Source organism: Mustelus asterias, chromosome 16 (assembly GCF_964213995.1).
Source record: "Mustelus asterias chromosome 16, sMusAst1.hap1.1, whole genome shotgun sequence".
NCBI lineage: Eukaryota > Metazoa > Chordata > Chondrichthyes > Carcharhiniformes > Triakidae > Mustelus > Mustelus asterias.
Window position 1 is genome coordinate 100,571,335 of NC_135816.1, and position 24,423 is coordinate 100,595,757.

General features: G+C 49.9%; 1 protein-coding gene across 1 annotated transcript in view; it reads left to right on the top strand.

The window, feature by feature from the left end:
- The first annotated feature begins 12,030 nt into the window (after positions 1-12,030).
- The window catches only part of LOC144505324 (beta-1,3-galactosyltransferase 5-like), a 30,514-nt gene continuing 18,121 nt past the window's right edge, over positions 12,031-24,423 (top strand). Inside the window, exon 1 of the mRNA XM_078231442.1 lies at positions 12,031-12,172. The gene's annotated coding sequence lies outside the window, so the exon portion shown is untranslated. The remainder of the gene's footprint in view (positions 12,173-24,423) is intronic.

Consider the following 24,423-nt stretch of genomic DNA (forward strand, 5'->3'; position numbering starts at 1 on the left):
AGAGAGATTATTGTTGCCGCACCAGTTCACCAGATTCTCTATCTCATTCCTGTACTCTGTCTCGTCATTGTTTGAGATCCGACCCACTACGGTGGTGTCGTCAGCAAACTTGAAAATCGAATTGGAGGGGAATTTGTCTGCACAGTCATAGGTGTATAAGGAGTACAGTAGGGGGCTGAGAACACAGCCTTGTGGGGCACCGGTGTTGAGGATGATCGTGGAGGAGGTGTTAGAACATAGAACAGTACAGCACAGAACAGGCCCTTCGGCCCACGATGTTGTGCCGAGCTTTATCTGAAACCAAGATCAAGCTATCCCAAGGCAAGTGTTGTTGCCTATCTTTACTGGTTGTGGTCTGTGGTTTAGGAAGTTCAGGATCCAGTCGCAGAGGTCACCAGTGATCGCGAAAGCCCATCTGTGCCTTTGTGAAAAAAATGCACGGTCCTTAACAAGCCCGACCTGAATACATCTTTATTACACCTCAAGGGATGGACAACACTTGCTGGCAAGCACTGCGGGGAGTGCTACACTGCCACAGATGCTGTCGTTCAGCTGGTTTCATTCGTCTGTTCCACTGGTTGGTGATTTTTATTTTAAAGAGCTCCCAGCCACAATTGGAAGAAGAGCAAAGGGGAATTCCACGCTCCCCCCACCCCACATAGTTATTCATCGTGTTTGTCAGTGGGATCTTGCTGTGTACCAATTCTTTTACACTCAGTGAAAAGTGAGTTATTATTTTTAGCTGTGAAGTGTGACGTTACCCCTGTAACGGCACCATTCACGCCCCCAGTACCCCAACAGGTTATTGCTGTTATGGCAGAATCTCCCTGCCAAAGATGTAATGCCATTGAGTTCTCCTGAATCATGTCGACGGATTTAAGCGGATGAAGAATAGACTCAGCTGCGCAACCAGGTACAGCAAGCAACCAGGATGGCAAATGGTGCCATTATTCTTTATTACCAGGGGATTGGAGTACAGGAATGAAGAGATCTTGCTGCAGTTGTACAGAGCTTTGGTGAGATCACATCTGGGGTAGTGTTTTCCATCTCCACATTGAAGAAAGTTACTCCGACATGAGTAAAAGTCCAGCACTGTGTAGTCGAAACTTCGTCCCATTGCTATTTATTGAGATGGATTTTCCGCTGAGCCTATTCTTCACCCGGCCTGTGGGATCTCACACCTCATTGTACAAAACCAAAGGAATTGTAGAGGAACTGGTTCTCCCAACCAGGACTATCACAGAGAGACTGAACCCCAGTACTGCCTCCCATTGTAAAGCCCAAAGCTCCCTCCCTGCACCCACTATTCCTCCCTTCCCATCCGCTTAAATCAGTCGACATGATTCAGGAGAACTCGGTGCTAGCATTTTATTCTCTGCATGAGCCCCCTTCCAGTCTTCTCCCTCTGACCCCTATCAGCAAAAGACTCCATTCCTTCTCCTGATGTGTTCCTTAGCTTCTCATTGAAAGCAGAGGCAAATGTACCATTTGCCTTCCGAACTGCTTGTCACATGCAGATGTGAAACTACATTCCCAGTATGAGCAGACCCATGTCTCTGTGAACATCGTAAGAAGTTTAACAACACCAGGTTAAAGTCCAACAGGTTTATTTGGTAGCAAAAGCCACACTGTGAACATCAGCACTGATGTGGAGATGCCGGCGTTGGACTGGGGTAAGCACAGTAAGAAGTCTCAAAATCAGCACTCACAGGTTTCACACCCTATCAAAGAAACATTAAGGCCTCTGCGCAGAAAGGCTATTCAGTCCATCTGAACTATACTAGCATTTTATGCTCTGCATGAGCCTCCTTTTGGCCTTCCTTTCACCCATAGAACCATAGAAAATTACAGCTCAGAAACAGGCCCTTTGGCCCTTCTTGTCTGTGCCGAACCATTTTATGCCTAGTCCCACTGACCCGCACTTGGACCATATCCCTCCACACCCCTCTCATCCATGAACCCGTCCAAGTTTTTCTTAAATGTTAAAAGTGACCCCGCATTTACCACTTTATCCGGCAGCTCATTCCACACTCCCACCACTCTCTGCGTGAAGAAGCCCCCCCGAATATTCCCTTTAAACTTTCCTCCTCTCACCCTTAACCCATGCCCTCTGGTTTTTTTCTCCCCTAGCCTCAGCGGAAAAAGCCTGCTTGCATTCACTCTATCTATACCCATCAAAATCTTATACACCTCTATCAAATCTCCCCTCAATCTTCTACGCTCCAGGGAATAAAGTCCCAACCTATTCAATCTCTCTCTGTAACTCAGCTTCTCAAGTCCCGGCAACATCCTTGTGAACCTTCTCTGCACTCTTTCAATCTTATTTACATCCTTCCTGTAACTAGGTGACCAAAACTGTACACAATACTCCAAATTCGGCCTCACCAATGCCTTATATAACCTTACCATAACACTCCAACTTTTATACTCGATACTCCGATTCATAAAGGCCAATGTACCAAAGGCACTCTTTACGACCCTATCCACCTGTGACGTCACTTTTAGGGAATTCTGTACCTGTATTCCCAGATCCCTCTGTTCAACTGCACTCTTCAGAGTCCTACCATTTACCCTGTACGTTCTACTTTGGTTTGTCCTTCCAAAGTGCAATACCTCACACTTGTCTGCGTTAAATTCCATACCCCATCAGTCAAAGCCTCTTCTTACTTCCTGCTTTGTGTGTTTCCTTAGCTGTCCACACACATCATGTTTCAGCCTGGGCACATCGCTTTAATTTAGTTTATTAGTGTCGCAAGTAGGCTCACATTAACGCTGCAATGAAGTTACTGTGAAAATCCCCCAGTCGCCACACTCCGGCACCTGTTCGGGTTACACTGAGGGAGAATTTAGCACCTAACCAGCACGCCTTTCGGACTGTGGGAGTTACTTTTGAGTCGTTTTCCTTGCCACTGAAAAGTAATGAGGAATCTCCCCACGCAGCAGCCTTTTCCTGTAACTTATTGCAAGTCTCTTTGGAAGGAAACTGATGGTCTTTTGTTTTAAAACTCATTTCTTGAAAGCTGGAAACTGATTTTAAAAAATTAAATGTAATTTGTCGTACTTTCATCAGTTGGCATGGTGCTTTGAACACAATGTCGCCTCTTGGGAGTCGAACCTTTTGCCAGTGGATTTATCTGAATAGAATGCAGCTTCAGAAAAGAAAAGGGGGGAGTATGGACAGTTTAAATATATGTATATACATCAAATATTAGACACGATAACAACAGAAATTACATTTATCTCCTCAAAACAATGATGGATGATGACAAAGATGCAACCTGGGATCTACCTCATCGGATTCATCAGCAGGATAAGCACGCAGGGCACTCCAAGCAAGATGAACTTTTCGTATCCCGGCTATTTGTGATTTGACACAACGACAAGACGTGGGGTCCGCCCTCAAATCACGGTCCCCTCTAATTCATTAGCACAATGTTTACAGAGAACCCGCTGGATTTGCACTTTGTACTAATGGGCAATGATGGACAGTTGAAAATCTTAATATCGGAATGTACCCTGGACTCGTGAATACTTATTGTAATGTTTTTTTTGAATGTTTGGTTATTTGCAATTGGCTTATTGTAATGATTTTTTTTCAGAATGCGTGGTTATTTGTAAGTCATGGTTAACAATGTTTGCAGTCTGTAGCTTCTGGAATGTAAATATGTTGTAGGGATGTGTTATTACTGTACATGCCAATACCTGGGCCTTGCTTTACTGTTGAGTGACTGGGGAATTCCTGACAGATACTGGTCCTGAGTTTGTGATCCATCACGCTTCGCGTTCAGGATCAACAGGAGGGACTGTGGCCAAATGGCCACCTAAAATGGCAATTTATAAAACACTCTGGGACAATTGGACAAGCACTGAGGCAACAGGCTACAGCCTAAAAGACAGAGCTAAAACAGGCTGCAGCTCAGACGACTGAATACACAGGATATGGGCCATCTCCAGGACAAAGGGGACTTTCTGGTCAAGCTGGGTTGTTTACCAAACACGGGGGCGCCTAAACTGCTTATTTGGGAGGGAAGTGTGTGTCCTGCGTGCCCCCAGCACCGACAGACATGGCCGTACAAACCCAGAGATCGGTGTGGCAGCACCTGATTGGACTCTTATCGATCAGGGTGATCAAGCCCTGATCGATTGATTGACAAGAATCCAGAGACCGCCCAAAGAAGGACACGAAACAAAGGAGGGGTAAAAGGTGCAACACAACAGAAGGAGCTCTCTCTCTCTTTCTCTCTGAACCCACGAATGAGCTACAACAACGGTGACCATCGCCAGCAACAACCAGCACGAGGAGAGACACCACACCCGAGAAGGAAGGAAGACCAGAGCCAGAGTGCCAGAGCAGACCAAAGGACCAGACTACGCAGAGGACGACCAAGAGCAGAGCACAGATACAGGCCAATATCTGCTTGGGTACTCGCCAGTCACACAAAAGTCAAGTCAAGGTCTAGTATTGGACTTGAACTTTAGTAGTTTCTGTAAGATAACGTATTGTTGGTTGGGTGGGTGATTATTGATTGTGTGTTTCAATAAATATTGTTGGACTAACAAGAAGTCTACTCGCAATTCTTGTCCACCGTATAAGGGTTAAAACAGACTGTGCGGCAGACACAACACTCTCCAGAGCCTCCAGCACCTTCCGGTAGTGTGGTGACCAGAACTGTACGCAATATTCCAAATGCGGCCGAACTGAAGTTCGATGCAGCTGCAACATGACTTGCCAATTATTATACTCGATACAAAGACTGATGAAGGCAAACGTGCCATTAGCCTTCTTGACCATCTTATCTTCTTTTTGATTTGATTTGATTTATTATTGTTACCTGAATTAACATACAGTGAAAAGTATTGTTTCTTGCGCGCTATACAGACAAAGCATACCGTTCATAGAGAAGGAAAGGAGAGAGTGCAGATTGTAGTGTTACAGTCATAGCTAGGGTGCAGAGAAAGATCAACTGAATACGAGGTAGGTCCATTCAAAAGTTTGATGGCAGCAGGTACGTGACCTCAGCCTTTTGTATCTTTTTCCCGACGGAAGAAGGTGGAAGAGAGAATGTCCGGGGTGCGTGGGTCCTTAATTATGCTACCTGCTTTGATGAGGCAGCGGGAAGTGTAGACAGAGTCAAGGGATGGGAGGCTGGTTTGCGTGATGGATTGGGTTACATTCATGACCTTTTGTAGTTCCTTGCGGTCTTGGGCAGAGCAGGAGCCAGACCAAGCTGTGATACAACCAGAAAGAATGCTTTCTGTGGTGCATCTGTAAAAGTTGGTGAGAGTTGTAGTGGACATGCCAAATTTCTTTAGTCCTCTGAGAAAGTAGAGGCGTTGGTGGGGCTTTCTTAACTATAGTGTCAGCATGGGGGGGACCAGGACAGGTTGTTGGTGATCTGGACACCTAAAAGCTTGAAGCTCTCGACTCTGCTTCGCCCCATACTTTGTACTTGTGTTGCCACTGTCAGGGAAGTGGACCTGTACGCCGAGATCCCTCTGTATGTTAATGCTTCTGAGGGTTCTGTCATTTACTGTATAATTCGCTCCTGCATTAGACCTTCCAAAATTCATCAGCTCACATTTGTCCAGATTAAATTCCATCTGCCATTTCTCCACCCAAGTCTCCAGCCCATCGACATCCTCCTATATCCTCTGGCAATCCTCACCATCCTCAGCTCCCCCAATCTTTTCTTGTCATCAGCAAACTTACTAATCAGACCACCCGCATTCTCCTCCAAATCATTTATATATTTGACAAACAACAGGGGTCCCAGCACTGATCCCTGTGGAACAGCACTGGTCACAGATCTCCAATCAGAAAAACACCCTTCCACCGCAACGCTCTGTCTTCTATGACCAAGCCACTTCTGTATCCACCTTAAATGTTCCATGCGGATCCCATGTGACTTCAACTTCTGTATCATCCTGTCATTAGGGATCTTGGCAAAGGCCTTGCTAAAATCCATGTAGACAACATCTATCAGGATGTTATCTATATGGGACATGTTGTCTACATCAGAGACAGGATCTACAGGCATTTAGAGATGCAAGGACTGATTAGGGACAGTCAGATGGCTTTGTGAGTGGAAAATCATGTCTCACAAATTTAATTGAGTTTTTTGAAGGGGTCACCAAGAAGGTAGATGAGGTCAGTGCAGTTGATGTTGTCTACATGGACTTTAGCAAAGCCTTTGACAAGGTACCGCATGGTAGGTTGTTGCATAAAGTTAAATCTCACAGGCTCCAGGGTGAGGTATGTAAATGGATACAAAATCGGCTTCTTGACATTTGGTGATTGAAGAGGGTTGTTTTTCAAACTGGAGGCCTGTGACCAGCGGTATGCCTCAGGGATCAGTGCGGGGTCCACTGATATTTGTCATTTATATTAATGATTTGGGGTCAGAGAGAGAGAGAGAGAGAGAGCTCCTTCTGTTGCACCTTTTACCCCTCCTTGGTTTTGTGTCCTTCTTTGGGCGGTCTCCTGATTCTTGTCAATCAATCGATCAGGGCTTGATCACCCTGCTCGATAAGAGTCCAATCAGGTGCTGCCACACCGATCTCTGGGTGGGGAACAAGGCGTTTAAATGGATGATCGGCCGTGTTCGTATTGAAGGGTGGAGCAGGCTCGATGGGCCGAATGGCCTACTCCTACTCCGATCTTCCTCTGGTCTTCAGCTTTTGAAATCAGCATGTCCCAGTCTCAGGAATGGAAGACATGTAATCAGAGAAATGGTTCAGGAATCCGGTAAAGTGACAAAGCAGGGGAACACTTCATGCAGTAGCCATTGGAAAAAAAGGTGCACCTTTATACAACTCACTCAACACCTCTGCCCCGGCATCCAAAACACTTTACAGCCATACAACAAGCAAATCCGACACAGCAATCTCCCACACACTTCAACGGGGTAACGGGAAGTCGGTTTTCTTTTAGTGAGATAAGTTTCAGATTGAGGACGGCAGGGAGAACTCACCCACGTTTTGCTAAATATCGGCATTGGGATCTTTGGCATATGTTGGAGAGCAGATAAGTGCGTTGGGGATTTCCCGTATCTAAAAAAACATTAACTTTACTGTGCTGTGTCTGCAGTTGTATTTTATTATCTCCATTTTGAAAGGTGGGATATGCAGAGAAACAATGAGTAATGATAGCATTGAATGTCTAAAACATGGGAGCACAGGTTGTGTGCCAGTATAAGTCAGAAACAGGTAAAAGAACACAGGAAGAGATAGCAGTAATTGTTACTGTCCGAACTGTCAGGGAATCTCTGCATTGAAGAGCAACTGTACAAGGCACTGGTGAGGCCGCAGCTGGAATACTGTGTGCAGTTTTGGTCCCCTTACTTGTGAAAGGATATATTGGCCTTGGAGGGAGTGCAGAGAAGGTTCACCAGGTTGATACCGGAGATGAGGGGTGTAGATTATGAGGAGAGACTGAGCAGATTGGGTTTGTACTCGTTGGAGTTTAGAAGGCTGAGGGGTGATCTTATAGAGGCATGTAAGATAATGAAGGGGCTGGATAGGGTAGAGATGGAGAGATTCTTTCCACTTGGAAGGGAAACTAGAACTAGAGGGCACAGCCTCAAAATAAAGGGGGGTCAGTTTAGGACAGAGTTGAGGAGGAACTTCTTCTCTCAGAGGGTGGTGAATCTCTGGAATTCTCTGCCCGCTGAAGTGGTGGAGGCTACCTCGTTGAATATGTTTAAATCACGGGTAGATAGATTTCTGATCGATAGGGGAATTAAGGGTTATGGGGAGCAGGCAGGTAAGTGGAACTGATCCACTTCAGATCAGCCATGATCTTATTGAATGGCGGGGCAGGCCCAAGGGGCTAGATGGCCGACTCCTGCTCCTATTTCTTATGTTCTTATGATGACAAATTAAAATACATCAATCTATCTCTTGATGGAGATATTAAATTGGGCAGCATGTTTTGAAAAATTGGAAAAATTGAGCCACAGAAACTTTACAGAAAGAGGCGATTCAGCTCCGCATGTCAGCACTAGAGAAAAAAAGAGAAGGTAGAAATTATTTCAGAGTGTAGACAATACAGAGCATGCCTCTCTGCTCAGAGGACAATCCCCTCACCCCAAGACCCATCATAGGTTGTTGCATAAAGTTAAATCTCACGGGATCCAGGTTGAGGTATCTAAAGGGATACAAAATTGGCTTCTTGACAGAAGCCAGAGGATGGTTGTAGAGAGTTGTTTTTCAAACTGGAGGCCTGTGACCAGCAGTGTGCCTCAGGGATCAGCGCTGGGCCCACTGTTATTTGCCATTTATATCAATGATTTGGATGAGAATATAGGAAGTTAGTAAGTTTGCAGATGACACCAAGATTGATGGCATAGTGGACAGTGAAGAAAGTTATTTCCAATTGCAACGGGATCTTGATCAATTGGGCCAGTGGGCTGACGAATGGCAGATGGAGTCTAATTTAGACAAATGCGAGGTGATGCATTTTGGTAGATTGAACCAGGGCAGGACTTACTCAGTTAATGGTAGGGTGTTGGGGAGAGTTACAGAACAAAGAGATCTAGGGGTACAGGTTCATAGCTACTTGAAAGGTGGACAAAGTGGCAAAGAAGGCATTCAGCATGCTTGGTTTCATCGGTCAGAACATTGAATTCAGGAGTTGGGACATCTTGTTGAAGTTGTACAAGACATTGGTAAGGCCACACTTGGAATACTGTGTGCAATTCTGGTCACCCTATTATAGAAAGGATATTATTAAACTGGAAAGAGTGCAGAAGAGATTTACTAGGATGCTTCCGGGACTTGATGGTTTGAGTTATAAGGAGAAGCTGGATAGACTGGGACTTTTTTCTCTGGAGCGTAGGAGGCTAAGGGGTGATCTTATAGAGGTTTATAAAATAGTGAGGGGCATAGATCAGCTAGATAGTCAATATCTTTTCCTAAAGGTAGGGGAGTCTAAAACTAGCGGGTTTAAGGTGAGAAGGGAGAGCTACAAAAGGGTCCAGAGGGGCAATTTTTTCACACAGAAGTGGTGAGTGTCTGGAACAAGCTGCCAGAGGTAGCAGTAGAGGCGGGTACAATTTTGTCTTTTAAAAAGCGTTTCGACAGTTACATGAGTAAGATGGGTATAGAGGGATATGGGCCAAATGCGGGCAATTGGGACTAGCTTAGGGGTTTAAAAAAAAAGGGCGCATGGACAAGTTGGGCCGAAGGGCCTGTTTCCATGCTGTAAACCTCAATGATTCTAAAGCAGATGGACCTGTTGGAAATGAAATTGGATCTCTGGGTGCACTCTGAGACCGGAAATGGGCCGCCTGAAAATGGCCATTGATTTCCAGGGACATTCTGATGGTGGATTTCCCTCCAAGACACCTGCAGTCGAACCTCCGACCCACTGCTGCAGTGTTCCAGGGTCCAGGAATGTGGGTGGATTCCGTCCTGAACTCCGGAGGTTGCTCCAGATGTTGCAAAGGTGAGTCCTGGCATCTGCACACCACGTTGTTCCAAACATGTTTCACACTGGCATGTTGGCATCGCGGAGAAGTTGGCATGGGAGGGGGGGTGGCCTTCATATGCATCCCATTAATGGGACATGAATGAGGTTCACGCTGGTCTCCAGTTGGTTTTCCAACCTGCCATGGCAGGCACGAGCTGTAAATTCATGTTTGATTTGATTTATTATTGTCACATGTATTAACACACAGTGAAAAGTATCGTTTCTTGCGCATTATACAGACAAAGCATACCGTTCATAGAGAAGGAAGCTATATAAGACCCTCGTCAGACCCCACTTGGAGTACTGTGCTCAGTTCTGGTCGCCTCACTATAGGAAGGATGTGGAAAAGATTGAAAGGGTGCAGAGGAGATTGACAAGGATGTTGCCTGGATTGAGTGGCATGCCTTATGAGGATAGGCTGAGGGAGCTCGGTCTTTTCTCCTTGGAGAGACGAAGGATGAGAGGAGACCTAATAGAGGTGTATAAGATGTTGAGAGGCATAGATCGGGTGGACTCTCAGAGGCTTTTTCCCAGGGTGGAAATGGCTGCTACGAGAGGACACAGGTTTAGGGTGCTGGGGGGGAGGTACAGGGGAGATGTTAGGGGTAAGTTTTTCACACAGAGGGTGGTGGGCGAGTGGAATCGGCTGCCGTCAGTGGTGGTGGAGGCAAACTCAATAGGGTCTTTTAAGAGACTCCTGGATGAGTACATGGAGCTTAACAGGATGGAGGGTTATAGGTAGGTCTAGAAGGTAGGGATGTGTTCGGCACAACTTGTGGGCTGAAGGGCCTGTTTGTGCTGTAGTTTTTCTATGTTTCTATGTTCTATGAAAGGAGAGAGCGCAGAATGTAGTGTTACAGTCATAGCTAGGGTGTAGAGAAAGATCAACTTAATGCAAGGTAGGTCCATTCAAAAGTCTGAAGGCAGCAGGGAAGAAACTGTTCTTGAGTCGGTCGATATGTGACCTCAGACATTTGTAACATGGCCCCCCACCCGCCCCCATCATCTTCTCTCCTCCCTCACCATTGCACCCACTGGCTGAGAGCTGGGGCGAATTCTGCCCTCGCTGTGGATGATAATTTGGATGTTTTAATAGACCAGCAAAGTAATGAGTGCAGGGTCAAAGCAGCCAGCAGCAGAGGGGGAGTAGCAATAATTCCAGGACTCTGTGAAGCGAGGAACACACACCACCATTCCTAGAACCATTCCAGAGTGCAGACAATACTGAACACAATGTCTCAATCCCTGCTCAAATGACAACCCCCTCACTCCAAGACCCAGCATGGTTGACTCTCCAAGACCAGAATTTTATATTGATAGGGCAAGCACGGACCTGACCCGGCAGGGCGTGGCGTCGCGGTGGAAGACACGTTATTTCGGTGGACAGGCGCGTGTAAGAATCGGTGTCCCCCCGACAATCAATCAGCAATTAAGGGGTGATGCGCATCAATTGGACACGAGGCACAAAGCTTCGGTAAAAGAAGGCTTTTATTAACTAACAATGGAACTAACAGAACTTTAACACACTATCCCAGACTGAAGAGATCCCGCCCGAGCAGGGGGTCTTATACCTCTCCCAGGAGGCGGAGCCCGACTGGGATGTGCCACAACAATAACAACCACAGGGGTATCAATCCCACCCTCGCCCAACAACAACATTAGAACAATCCCACAGTGGGAACCAACGATGGTTCACCACAAGGAGCCAATTCAATATTTTCACCATTTGTGGCATGCCCTTTGGCCAGGCACCCTTTAAGCTTTAGCTTCCACCTCGATTCAGGGCGGCATGAACTGAAATAAAATTAACAAAGGTGTTTGGGGACTGAGCTCTTTGCGCTGCTTGGACACGGGTCAGTGTCTCCCTGAGTTTTGGGTCAAATTCTGGGCCCCGCATTTCAGGGAAGGATGTCCAGGACTCAGAGAGAGTGGACATGAGATCGCCCAGAATAGGAATGAGGGACTTGAGTTAATGTGGAGAGACTGGAGAAGCTGGGATTGTTCCCCCTGGAGCAGGGAAGGTGCAGAGAAGATTTATCAGAGTTTATCAAAATCATATGTGTTTTAGATGGCATAAAGGCAGAGAGAATAGTTCCCATGAGTGAAGGGTCAGGAGGACTGGCGTGAGACAATTGACAAACAGATAGGCAATGAGAAACAGTATTTTACACAGAGAGTTAGGATCTGGAATTGACGGCACGAAAGGGCGGTGGAAGAGGATTCAGATGGAATTTTGCAACAGGAATTTCACAAACACTTACAGGTCGGTGGGTGGAGGTGCAGAGAGAGTGGGATAATTGGTTAGAATTTTTCACAGAGTTTGCACAGTTGCATTCATTCGATCCGTCAACATTGGATTCGTTGTCTGCACACGTCCCAAGATTGGGTGGGGTTTTCAATGAAAATTGGCGTGTTGACTTTCAGGAGTAACCAGTTCCAGTGCTGAAGTGCGAACCTGTGTGGATGCAAATGTCAGTGTGGTGAATGTGGTTGGGCGAGGTGGGGTGGGTGAGGTACAATTAAATGAATGTTATCTCGATTGTAAACAGTCCCATCGACCTGATGGTATCTCCAGCACGTCCAGGGATGATTCTCAGAGACCAATCAGGATGAGCCATGCCCACATAGACAACGGGTTTGCTTCCTCCAGTCTCACTCTCCGCCAAAGTAATTCAGAGACCGACTGCTAGGAACTTTGTGCAGGTACGTTAGTGTTAAACCTTCTGTCAGGTGTGGTGAGTTAAACTTGTTCAGATTCACTGGGTACAGGGAGCAGGCAGTGATGGTGTTAAAACGTTGCTCTTTCTCCATAGCGACATGTATTCCTTCATGTTTGAATTCAGGATGTGGAGCACGGCTTTGCGAGTTTAATGATCGAGATACTCGGCAGGTCTGGCAGTTCTGAAGTTTCTTAAAGTTTATTTATGAGTCACAAGTAAGGCTGACATTAACGCTCCAGAAATGTTGTCAGTCTGAAACATTGTCCTGAATTTTTTGTCCCCCTCAGGCCTCGGGTGGTCTGGGAGCAGGCGGATAACCGTGATATCACGCTGACCTGGCCAATTAATGGGCAGTCAACTTGAAACGGGCACTGGGAAACGCCCAGACTGGCAGGAAGAGGGTGGGCACTGAGAAAGGGGAGGGTGCGGCCTGGGGGGAGAGGGTGGGCACTGAGAAAGGGGAGGGTGCGGCCTGGGGGGAGAGGGTGGGCACTGAGAAAGGGGAGGGTGCGGGGCTGGGGGTAGGGGTTACACACTGAGAAAGGGGAGGGTGCGGGGCTGGGGGTAGGGGTTACACACTGAGAAAGGGGAGGGTACGGGGCTGGGGGTAGGGGTTACACACTGAGAAAGGGGAGGGTACGGGGCTGGGGGTAGGGGCTACACACTGAGAAAGGGGAGGGTGCGGGGCTGGGGGTAGGGGTTACACACTGAGAAAGGGGAGGGTACGGGGCTGGGGGAGAGGGTGGGCACTGAGAAAGGGGAGGGTACGGGGCTGGGGGTAGGGGTTACACACTGAGAAAGGGGAGGGTGCGGGGCTGGGGGTAGGGGTTACACACTGAGAAAGGGGAGGGTACGGGGCTGGGGGTAGGGGTTACACACTGAGAAAGGTGAGGGTACGGGGCTGGGGGTAGGGGCTACACACTGAGAAAGGGGAGGGTACGGGGCTGGGGGTAGGGGTTACACACTGAGAAAGGGGAGGGTACGGGGCTGGGGGTAGGGGCTACACACTGAGAAAGGGGTGGGTACGGGGCTGGGGGTGGGGTTACACACTGAGAAAGGGGAGGGTACGGGGCTGGGGGTAGGGGCTACACACTGAGAAAGGGGAGGGTGCGGGGCTGGGGGTAGGGGTTACACACTGAGAAAGGGGAGGGTGCGGGGCTGGGGGTAGGGGTTACACACTGAGAAAGGGGAGGGTGCGGGGCTGGGGGTAGGGGCTACACACTGAGAAAGGGGAGGGTACGGGGCTGGGGGTAGGGGTTACACACTGAGAAAGGGGAGGGTACGGGGCTGGGGGTAGGGGCTACACACTGAGAAAGGGGAGGGTACGGGGCTGGGGGTAGGGGTTACACACTGAGAAAGGGGAGGGTACGGGGCTGGGGGTAGGGGCTACACACTGAGAAAGGGGAGGGTGCGGGGCTGGGGGTAGGGGTTACACACTGAGAAAGGGGAGGGTGCGGGGCTGGGGGTAGGGGCTACACACTGAGAAAGGGGTGGGTACGGGGCTGGGGGTAGGGGTTACACACTGAGAAAGGGGAGGGTACGGGGCTGGGGGTAGGGGCTACACACTGAGAAAGGGGAGGGTACGGGGCTGGGGGTAGGGGTTACACACTGAGAAAGGGGAGGGTACGGGGCTGGGGGTAGGGGCTGCACACTGAGAAAGGGGAGGGTACGGGGCTGGGGGTAGGGGCTACACACTGAGAAAGGGGAGGGTGCGGGGCTGGGGGTAGGGGCTGCACACTGAGAAAGGGGAGGGTACGGGGCTGGGGGTAGGGGTTACACACTGAGAAAGGGGAGGGTGCGGGGCTGGGGGTAGGGGCTACACACTGAGAAAGGGGAGGGTACGGGGCTGGGGGTAGGGGTTACACACTGAGAAAGGGGAGGGTGCGGGGCTGGGGGTAGGGGCTACACACTGAGAAAGGGGAGGGTACGGGGCTGGGGGTAGGGGTTACACACTGAGAAAGGGGAGGGTGCGGGGCTGGGGGTAGGGGCTACACACTGAGAAAGGGGAGGGTGCGGGGCTGGGGGTAGGGGCTACACACTGAGAAAGGGGAGGGTGCGGGGCTGGGGGTAGGGGTTACACACTGAGAAAGGGGAGGGTACGGGGCTGGGGGTAGGGGCTGCACACTGAGAAAGGGGAGGGTACGGGGCTGGGGGTAGGGGCTGCACACTGAGAAAGGGGAGGGTACGGGGCTGGGGGTCGGGGCTACACACTGAGAAAGGGGAGGGTGCCAGTTAGGGGTAGCCGTAGACCTGTCAAAAAATAAATACTGATGGGAAAAATCTGCCTGCAGTAACTTGGCTACGAAAAAGATAGTTGAACATGTTGTGATCTCAATCTACTTAAACCATATTAAAATACAGTGCAGCAAGGAATCAGAACTGGAGCAGCCAGTTACACAAGTCCCTCGTGGTAAAACTAAACCCATAAAATCCCATGCCACTGACTACATCACTCACACATGCTCTCACCTGCCAAAGACATATTCAAGTAGGAAGAGCTTACAATAACACTCCATAACACTTCTCCCCTCCCTAATTTCAGTCCCCTGAAGGATAGAAACTTAGTGAAACTTAGATGCCCTCGATACGTCAGCCTTTCAGGAGCTTTGTGACTCTGCTGTAACCTTCACAGTGCCGCTATTGGCTCTGTGAAACTGGTGAGGCTTATTTCAGTGGAACTGGACTTGTGGGCACAGGAGCAGTTTGGGTGTTGGTGAATGAATCTCCTCTCCCGGAGTCGAGTCCACTCGAAACCCTGGTTTCCTTTTGCCACCTGATCTCTGAAACGTGTCCTGTCTCCGAATCATAGTGGAGACAAGTGGTGTCTGCTGATAACTCATTCATTGGTCAGTTTCACTACCACTTGGGTTAGAAAAATTCCAGGCAGCAAAACGTTGGTCGCTGCCCAAATTCCTCACAATGACACAATCCTTTGGCTTGAAATGACTGTCCCCAGTCACGTTTCTCCTTCTGTTCTTCCTTCTCCATCCTATTCTTGCTTTGACATCTGGACGCAGCAGATCCAGATGAGACTTGAGATTCCTGTCCATCAGTAATCCAGCCGGTGAGGGTCCTGTCGTCGGTTGTGATATGGTACCGGAGCGAGATTCATGGGAGCCTGGTTCCCAGAGTTCCGCCTGCCATTCTCCTTGGTCCTCCTTTCAGTGTTTGAACAGTGTGCTCTGCTAAACTATTACAAGTTGGATGGTTGCAATACACACTTGGCACGCTCCATTCCTTTGTATAAACTCCTGGAACAAATCCCTCATACACGTTAACGTCAGTCGGCAGTTCGGAAGGCAAATACAATGTTAGCATTCATGTCAAGAGGGCTAGAATACAAGAGCAGGGATGTACTTCTGAGGCTGTATAAGGCTCTGGTCAGACCCCATTTGGAATATTGTGAGCAGTTGTGGGCACCGTATCTAAGGAAGGATGTGCTGGCCTTGGAAAGGGTCCAGAGGAGGTTCACAAGAATGATCCCTGGAATGAAGAGCTTGTCGTATGAGGAACGGTTGAGGACTCTGGGTCTGTACTCATTGGAGTTTAGAAAGATGAGGGGGGGATCTTATTGAAACTTACAGGGTACTGCGAGGCCTGGATAGAGTGGACATGGAGAGGATGTTTCCACTAGTGGGAAAAACTAGAACCAGAGGGCACAACCTCAGGCTAAAGGGACGATCCTTTAAAACAGAGATGAGGAGGAATTTCTTCAGCCAGAGAGTGGTGAATCTGTGGAACTCTTTGCCACAGAAGGCTGTGGAGGCCGGGTCATTGAGTGTCTAAGACAGAGATAGATAGGTTCTTGATTAATAAGGGGATAAGGGGTTATGGGGAAAAGGCAGGAGAATGGGGATGAGAAAAATATCAGCCATGATTGAATGGCAGAGCAGACTCGATGGGATGAGTGGCCTAATTCTGCTCTATATGTTTTATGGTCTTCTTGTACCATTATCAGGTAAAGTTGCAAAAACATGGTGTCGCTTGTAATTGGTGCTGTAATGTTGCACCTCTTACAAAGCATGTCCATGATGACTAGAAACATATGACCTACAAAAGACTCTGAAAAGTCAACATGAGGTTTTCCCCACGGACGGCCAGACCACTCCCACGGACGGTCAGGCCGCTCCCATGGACAGTCAGGCCACTCCCATGGACAGTCAGGCCACTCCCACGGACGGTCAGGCCACTCCCACAGACGGTCAGGCCACTCCCACGGACGGTCAGGCCACTCCCACGGACGGTCAGGCCACTCCCACGGACGGTCAGGCCACTCCCACGGACAGTCAGGCCACTCCCACGGACGGTCAGGCCACTCCCACGGACGGTCAGGCCACTCCCACGGACGGTCAGGCCACTCCCACGGACGGTCAGGCCACTCCCACGGACGTAATGGTGCTGGTGGCGCCATCTGGTTGACTTGGTGTGTGGTGTGGGGAGGGGGGGGATGCCCCACCTTGAACCCCCAAAGAATGCAATCATGCTTAGTTCATCTTTCCACTTTGCATATGGTCTCAATGCATCATCTTCTTCCGTTCCTGCATGAGGAATCTCTTCACCTGGGATAGAACAGCAGCGCTCCGAAAGCTAATGGCGTTTGCTACCAAATAAACCTGTTGGACTTTAACCTGGCGTTGTTAAAACTCTTACTGTGTTTACCCCAGTCCAACGCCGGCATCTCCACATCATAGAACAGGCTGCCATGGCATTATCTGTTGACATTCATCCGGAAAATTTGGATATCTGTCAAGCGAGAAGTTTGCCCTTGGAGGAAATAATGGCTGGCTGGGCAACTCCTGTACAGGGAGGTGACTCAGCATGTTTCTATTTGCGTTATCCTTCCCTGCCCTGTTATCTAGTCGGCTAACAATGTGTACACCTCGCACTGTATTCTTGCTGAGGCCATGGGAGGAACACCCCTGGATGCAGCAGGAAGCCTCATCACTGGCTTGTGGTCAGTATGTGTACATGGATGACCATAAGTATACTGATGAAACCGTTTCACAACAATAACCAAGGCTGAACCTTCCCTGTCTAACTGCAAAGATCCTTTCTCAGCTGTTGTCAGCGTGCGTGATGCAACACCAATGGGTTTTTCTCACCCGTCAGGGAGAGTACGATCCCAACACCAGAGGTGGAGGGATCGCATGACAGAACCACCTCTCTGTCCTGATCAAAGTCAACCAGCCAGATTGTAGCAGTGCTTTCGCATCCTTGAAAGCCTCCTTTTGTACTTGTCCCTGATGCGCGACAATCAAGCACGAGGTACAAGGCTTCAGCGACTGAAGGCTTTTATTGACAAACAATGGAACTATCTAAACACGAGTACACCATTCCAGACTGGAGGGGTCCCGCCTGAGCAGAGGGTCTTATACCTCTCCCGAGGAGGCGGGGCCCGACCGGGATGTACCATAACAGCATCCACCACAGGTATATTAATCCCACAGTGTAAACACCCTAACCCAACAACATTATAACAACCCCCACAGTGGCAACCCCCTAACCCAACAGTAACATTGGAATAACCCCACAGTGGTAACCAACGATGGTTCACCACATTCACCCCTCCTTTAAAAACAAAGGCCGGCGGGGTGCGAAAACAGGTCACATATATACAAAATTCACAAGTCCAGACGGTCTGGAGGACCGCACCGTCGCTGTGATCTCCTCAACACCGGTTGCGACACCGGAGCAGGTGCTTGCGGTGGCGTTCTCTCCAAAACAGCGTCCGGCTGTCCCCTCGAGGACTCCCGGGCCGGTTGACCCTGGTGAGGCGATGGTGCAGGGGATCCTGGTACCTTCTGTGGTGGCGCCGATCTCCGAGTCTCAGGCAAGCTGTACATGGGAGTATAACTGTTATGCACTGGTCCCGGTGCTGACCGCGCCACGTCTGGGGAAGAAAGAAGTGAAAGGGGGTTCGTGACAGGGGGTATAGGAGCGACAGGAGTTGCTACGTCCCCTGCGGGCGCCAGGTCTCGAATCGAGACCGTGTCCTCTCGCCCGTCAGGATATGCCACATAGGCATACTGAGGGTTGGCGTGGAGGAGTTGGACCGGTTCGACCAAGGGGTCGGACTTGCGGGCCCTTACATGTCGCCGCAGAAGGACGGGTCCTGGGTACGTCAACCAGGCTGGTAAGGAGATCCCCGAGGACGACTTCCGAGGGAATGAAAACATCCTCTCGTGGGGAGTAGCATTGGTTGCCGTACACAGGAGGGAGCGAATAGAATGAAACGCATTTGGAAGGACCTCCTGCCAACGGGAGACTGGAAGGCCCCTGGACTTCAGCGCCAATAGGACAGCCTTCCAGACTGTAGCATTCTCCCTCTCCACCTGTCCGTTACCCCTAGGGTTGTAGCTCGTGGTTCTACTAGAGACAATCCCGTATGAGAGCAGGAATTGCCTCAAGTCGTTACTCATGAACGACGAGCCCCTGTCGCTATGTATGTAGCAGGGGTACCCGAACAGGGTAAAAAGATCACTGAATGCCTTAATCACTGTGGCAGTCGACGTGTCCGCACAGGGGACAACAAACGGGAACCGGGAGTATTCATCTATGATATTGAGAAAATAGACATTCCGGTCCGTTGAGGGAAGGGGGCCCTTAAAATCCACACTCAGCCTCTCGAAGGGGCGAGTGGCCTTGACCAATTGTGCCCGGTCCAGTCGATAAAAGTGCGGTTTGCATTCCGCGCAAATCCGACAGCTTCTCGTTACCGACCTGACATCCTCCACCGAGTAGGGCAGGTTGCGGGCTTTTATGAAGTGGTAGAGTCGAGTGACTCCAGGATGGCACAGGTCATTGTGGAGGGCCTTCAAGCGGTCCTCCTGCATGATAGCGCATGTTCCGCGCGAGAGGGCATCCGAGGGCTCATTGAGCTTCCCTGGATGATACATAATATCGTAATTATAGGTGGAGAGCTCAATTCTCCACCGCAAGATCTTATCATTCCTGATCTTGCCCCTCTGCGTATTACTGAACATAAACGCCACGGATCGTTGATCCGTGATCAGGGTGAACCGCTTCCCCGCCAGGTAATGGCGCCAGTGTCTGATGGCCTCCACAATGGCCTGAGCCTCCTTCTCCACCGCTGAATGCCGAATTTCGGGCCTTGAAGGGTGCGGGAAAAAAACGCGACGGGCCTGCCTGCCTGGTTTAGTGTGGCGGCCAGGACGAAATCCGATGCATCACTCTCCACCTGAAAAGGGATGGATTCATCCACCGCGTGCATCGTGGCTTTCGCAATGTCGCTTTTCAAAGCCTTGAAGGCCAATTGGGCCTCTGGCGTGAGTGGGAAGGTCGTGGACTTGATGAGCGGACGGGCTTTGTCCGCGTAGTTGGGGACCCACTGCGCATAATAAGAAAAGAAGCCGAGGCATCTCCTCAGTGCTTTTGTGCTAGCGGGCAAGGGAAGTTCAGTGAGTGGGCGCATACGGTCTGGATCAGGGCCGATGACCCCGTTTTCCACCACGTATCCCAGGATAGCTAACCTGCGCGTACGGAATACGCACTTCTCCCTGTTATAGGTCAGATTCAGGCGAGATGCAGTGCGCAGAAAGCTTTGGAGATTCGTGTCATGGTCCTGCTGGTCATGGCCGCAGATGGTGACGTTATCCAGGTACGGGAAGGTAGCCCGCAACCCGTTCTGGTCCACCATTCAGTCCATAGCACGCTGGAAGACCGAGACCCCATTGGTGACACCAAATGGAACCCTAAGGAACTGGTATAGACGACCATCCACCTCAAAAGCCATGTATTGTCGGTCCTCTGGGCGGATGGGGAGTTGATGGTAGGCGGACTTAAGGTCTATGGTGGAGAACACCCGGTACTGCGCAATCTGATTGACCATATCAGATATGCGCGGGAGAGGATACGCATCCAGCTGCGTATAACGGTTAATGGTCTGACTGTAGTCGATGACCATCCGGGGTTTGTTCCCGCTTTTAACCACCACGACCTGCGCTCTCCACGGACTAGCACTTGGCTGTATGATCCCTTCTTTGAGGAGCCGCTGAACCTCAGATCTGATAAAGATCCGGTCTTCAGCGCTGTAACGCCTACTTTTAGTAGCGATGGGCTTGCAGCCTGGTACCAGATTCTTAAATAAAGAAGGTGTGGTGATCTTCAGTGTGGAAAGATTGCATGCGGGGCGCTTTGGGCAATTTGGAGGCTGCGGCTGATTCCCTACTGCCAGCGAAGGGAGTGGCCCACCGTACTGTAGGATCACACTCTTCATGTGGACCATAAAGTTTAGTCCGAGGAGAATTGGCGCGCAAAGGTGCGGCAACACAAGGAGCCTGTATCGCTCGTACATTGTGCCCTGCACCTCTAGGGTTACCATACAACGTCCTTGGATCGGTACAGACCGGGACCGTGATGCCATAGAAATTGTCTGTTTGGCAGGTAGAACCCGGAGTTCACACCTTTTTGCAGTGTCAGGGTGAATAAAACTCTCGGTGCTCCCACTGTCAAACAGACAATACACAGTACGACCATTTACCTCGATGTTCATCATGGAACAGTCGAGCCTGTGATGCTTTGTCTGGTCCAGAGAGATCGACGCCACCGTTGGCCCCCGGGCGTCACTGCATGCAGCCGAGGTTGATACTGAGGACCCCTGCTGGTCGCTCCTGGTCGTCGTCGACCATGATGGCTGCCCCCATGAATCGCACGTGGGTGAGGGCGCCAAGCGTAGCGACTCCTGGTGGTCATCCTCCTCCTCCGTCAGCCACGATGGCGCCGTCCTGGATTCGCACGTGGTCGGGCCTCGCGGGCACTGTGACGCCGAAGGAGATTGTCTCCGCTCTGGAGGGTCACAGGCTGCACTGCCGTTCTTGGGCTTTGACCTGCAAACTTTAGCATAGTGCCCCTTTTTACCGCACTGACTGCAGATCGCCGTTTTTGCTGGACACTGTTGCCGTGGATGCTTGGCTCCCCCGCAAAAATAGCATCGCTGGCCGCCTGGAGCTGCCGCCGTCGTCGGATCGATATGGGAGCGCGAGCCCGTGGGGCGAGGAGGGATTGCTCCTGCCACGTTGTCTCCACGTGGTCTTCGGGGTACAGAACCAAGCTTTTCGACGCTGCTTCCAGCATCTCAGCCATCTCCATCGCTTGGGTCAAGTTGAGGTTCCCTTTCTCCAATAGCTTAAACCGGATGTACGAGGACCCTACCCCTGCTACGAACGCATCTCGGGCGAGGTCGTACATATACTGCTCAGCCGACACATCTTTGCAGTCGCAGCCCCTAGCAAGCTGCAGGAGCTCATTGGCGTAGTCCTCCATGGTTTCGCCCGACTGCCGACGTCGTGTAGCGAGGAGGTAACGAGCGTGAATCTCGTTGGGTGGTCTGGTGTATCGTTTCTTCAAGAGCTCGATGGCCCTCGGGTAAGTGGTGGCCGCACGAATCGCAAGATAGACCGTGTCGCTTACCCTCGCGTGGAGGACCTGGAGTTTGTCGTTATCCGTAGTAACTGCTGCAGAGGCTGCCAGGTAGTCCTCGAAACACTTCAGCCAGTGGTCGAAGGTGTTAGAGGCGCCGACCGCACGTGGGTCCAGCGTCAGACGCTCTGGTTTCAGCATTTGCTCCATACTCTCTTTACTGTCGAGAGTTTTGTGTTTGTCAATAAAATTGATGCGCGACAATCAAGCACGAGGTACAAGGCTTCAGCGATTGAAGGCTTTTATTGACAAACAATGGAACTATCTAACACGAGTACACCAATCCAGACGGGAGGGGTCCCGCCTGAGCAGAGGGTCTTATACCTCTCCCCAGGAGGCGGGGCCCGACCGGGATGTACCATAACAACATCCACCACAGGTATATTAATCCCACAGTGGCAACACCCTAACCCAACAGTAACATTGGAATAACCCCACAGTGGTGACCAACGATGGTTCACCACAGTCCCCACTTCCACCGAGTTTCTTTTCGAAGTGGCAGATACAGTGACATGAAAGGTCTGACAGAAACTTCCGGTGATAATTTACCAAGCCCAGAAATGACCTGAGCTCGGACACGCTTCTGGAGTTTCCCTGACAGCAATGACTCTGCCTTCCATCGTAGACAGTCCCTGCAGTGTGATGTTGTGTCCCCAAAAATCCCGCACTCTGGAAAGACGCATTTGCTGCACCTCGGGCTCAGACCTGCCTCCGAAAATTTATTTTAACACTTGATCCAGGTTGGTGAGGGGCTGGTCCTCAGGTTTTCCCTGCGAACCCTTGACTGCTGCTCACGTTGCAAGATAGTTACCCACTGTCCTAAGGCAGTTGAGAGTCAACCACATTGCTGTGGCTCTGGAGCCACATGTAGGCCAGACCAGCCAAGGATGGCAGATTTCCTTCCTTAAAGGGACATCAGTGAACGTTTTTCCAACAATGATTTCATGGTCATCAGTAGATTCTTCATTTTTTTTATTGAATTCAAATTCCACCATCTGCCGTGGCGGGATTCGAACCCGGGTTCCCAGGACATTAGCTGAGTTTCTGGGTTAATAGCCTAGCGATAATGCCACTAGGCCGTTGCCTCCCCCTTTTTGTGCAGTTTGACACGGTCAGACCTCCCGCCGCATGTAACATTCCGCCCAGTAACTCCGTTCCTCTCTCCACAGACGCTGCCAGACCGGCTGGATATTTCCAGTATTTTCTGCTTCTATCCCAGATTCTCAGCATCCACAGTATTTTATTTCTGTCTGATAGTTTAATCGGTGATCTAGTTTAATCAGTGATCTGTTCCAGTTTTCCCTCAATAGTATCCGTGTGTCTCTGTGGCTTCCTGTCCTTGATAAACCCGGGTGGAGGGTCCAGGTACAGGCAGCAGGACCTCACCCTGGGAGTTGCAGTAAAAGCGACTGAGGTAAAATTTGGTGGGACTTTGAAGTCTTACGTCTATTTATTAGGGTCACAAGTCGGTTTACATTAACACTGCAAGGAAGTTACTGTGAAAATCCCCTAGTCGCCACACTCCAATGCCTGTTCGGGTCACTGAGGGAGAACTTAGCACGCTTCCAGGAAATAGAACAACTTAAAAACAATATAATCAAATTCGGGAGACACACCCAATAGTGCTGGTGTGACTATATTAAAATTACACTGCAGTGAAATTTAACCCCTGGTGTGAGTACTGGAGGGGGGTGGGGGCGTTCTGTTCGATATATATCACAAGCTCGGATTCACAGGCAGAAATGTTAAAGTCCGTAGCTGACACAAAACTCAGCAACGTAGTGAGAAGGGGAGGCACAGAGTTCAGGAGGGCACGGACAGACAGGTGTAATGGACAGGCACATGGCAAAGGAAATTCGACAGAGGGAAATCATAGAATCCCTGCAGTTCAGAAGGAGGCCATTCAGCCCATCGGGCCTTTACCGAACACAATCCCACCCAAACCTTATCCCCGTAAACCCCACGTATTTACCCTGCAAGCCCCCCCCCCGAACACCAATTGCATGCACTTGCACTAACTCCTGCCTCTGGTTATATTGTTTTTTAAATTGTTCTGTTTCCAATCAACCTCACGTACACGGGGAGGAAACCGGAGCACCCGGAGGAAACCCACGCAGACACGGGGAGAAGGTGCAAACTCCACACAGACAGTGACCCGAGCCGGGAATCGAACCCGGGTCCCTGACGCTGTGAGGCATCAGTGCTAACCCACTGTGCTACCGCGCCGCCCAAAATGTGAAGTGATTGAGCTTAGTAGAGTGAGGAAAGGTAGTATGAACTGCCTGGTACGATTTTAAAAGTGGAGCTGGGATAGAGAGAGCCGGCAAAATGTCCTTGAAGATGACAGAACAAGTTGAGGAGTCAATTGATGAAAAGAAAATATGGATTCCTTGGTTTTATTCAGAGAGCAATAAAGTACAAAGTTGTGAGCTATTCCGAACCTTTATGAAAAATAAAACCTTTATAAAATATTGGCTCGGCTCCAGTTGGAGCACTGAGTTTAATTCTGGGCCCTGTCCTCTCGGGAAGGATGTCATGGCCTTGGGGATGATGCAAAGGATTAGGGTGTGTAATGAAAATTGGCACGTTCCTTCACAAGATGCGCCAGCGTCATCTTCCACTTAGGCATAACAAACCGAGGCGGGGGGCAACTTTCTGTAAGGTGGTGGGAAGGAGGGGGTGGGGGGAGAGACAAAATCAAACGTTAATAAACATTATCCTAGACTTCAATATTAGACGACAAAGGCAAGAGAGTTATATTTTAAAATATAAAGAAGGCCTGAGCCCCACCTGGAG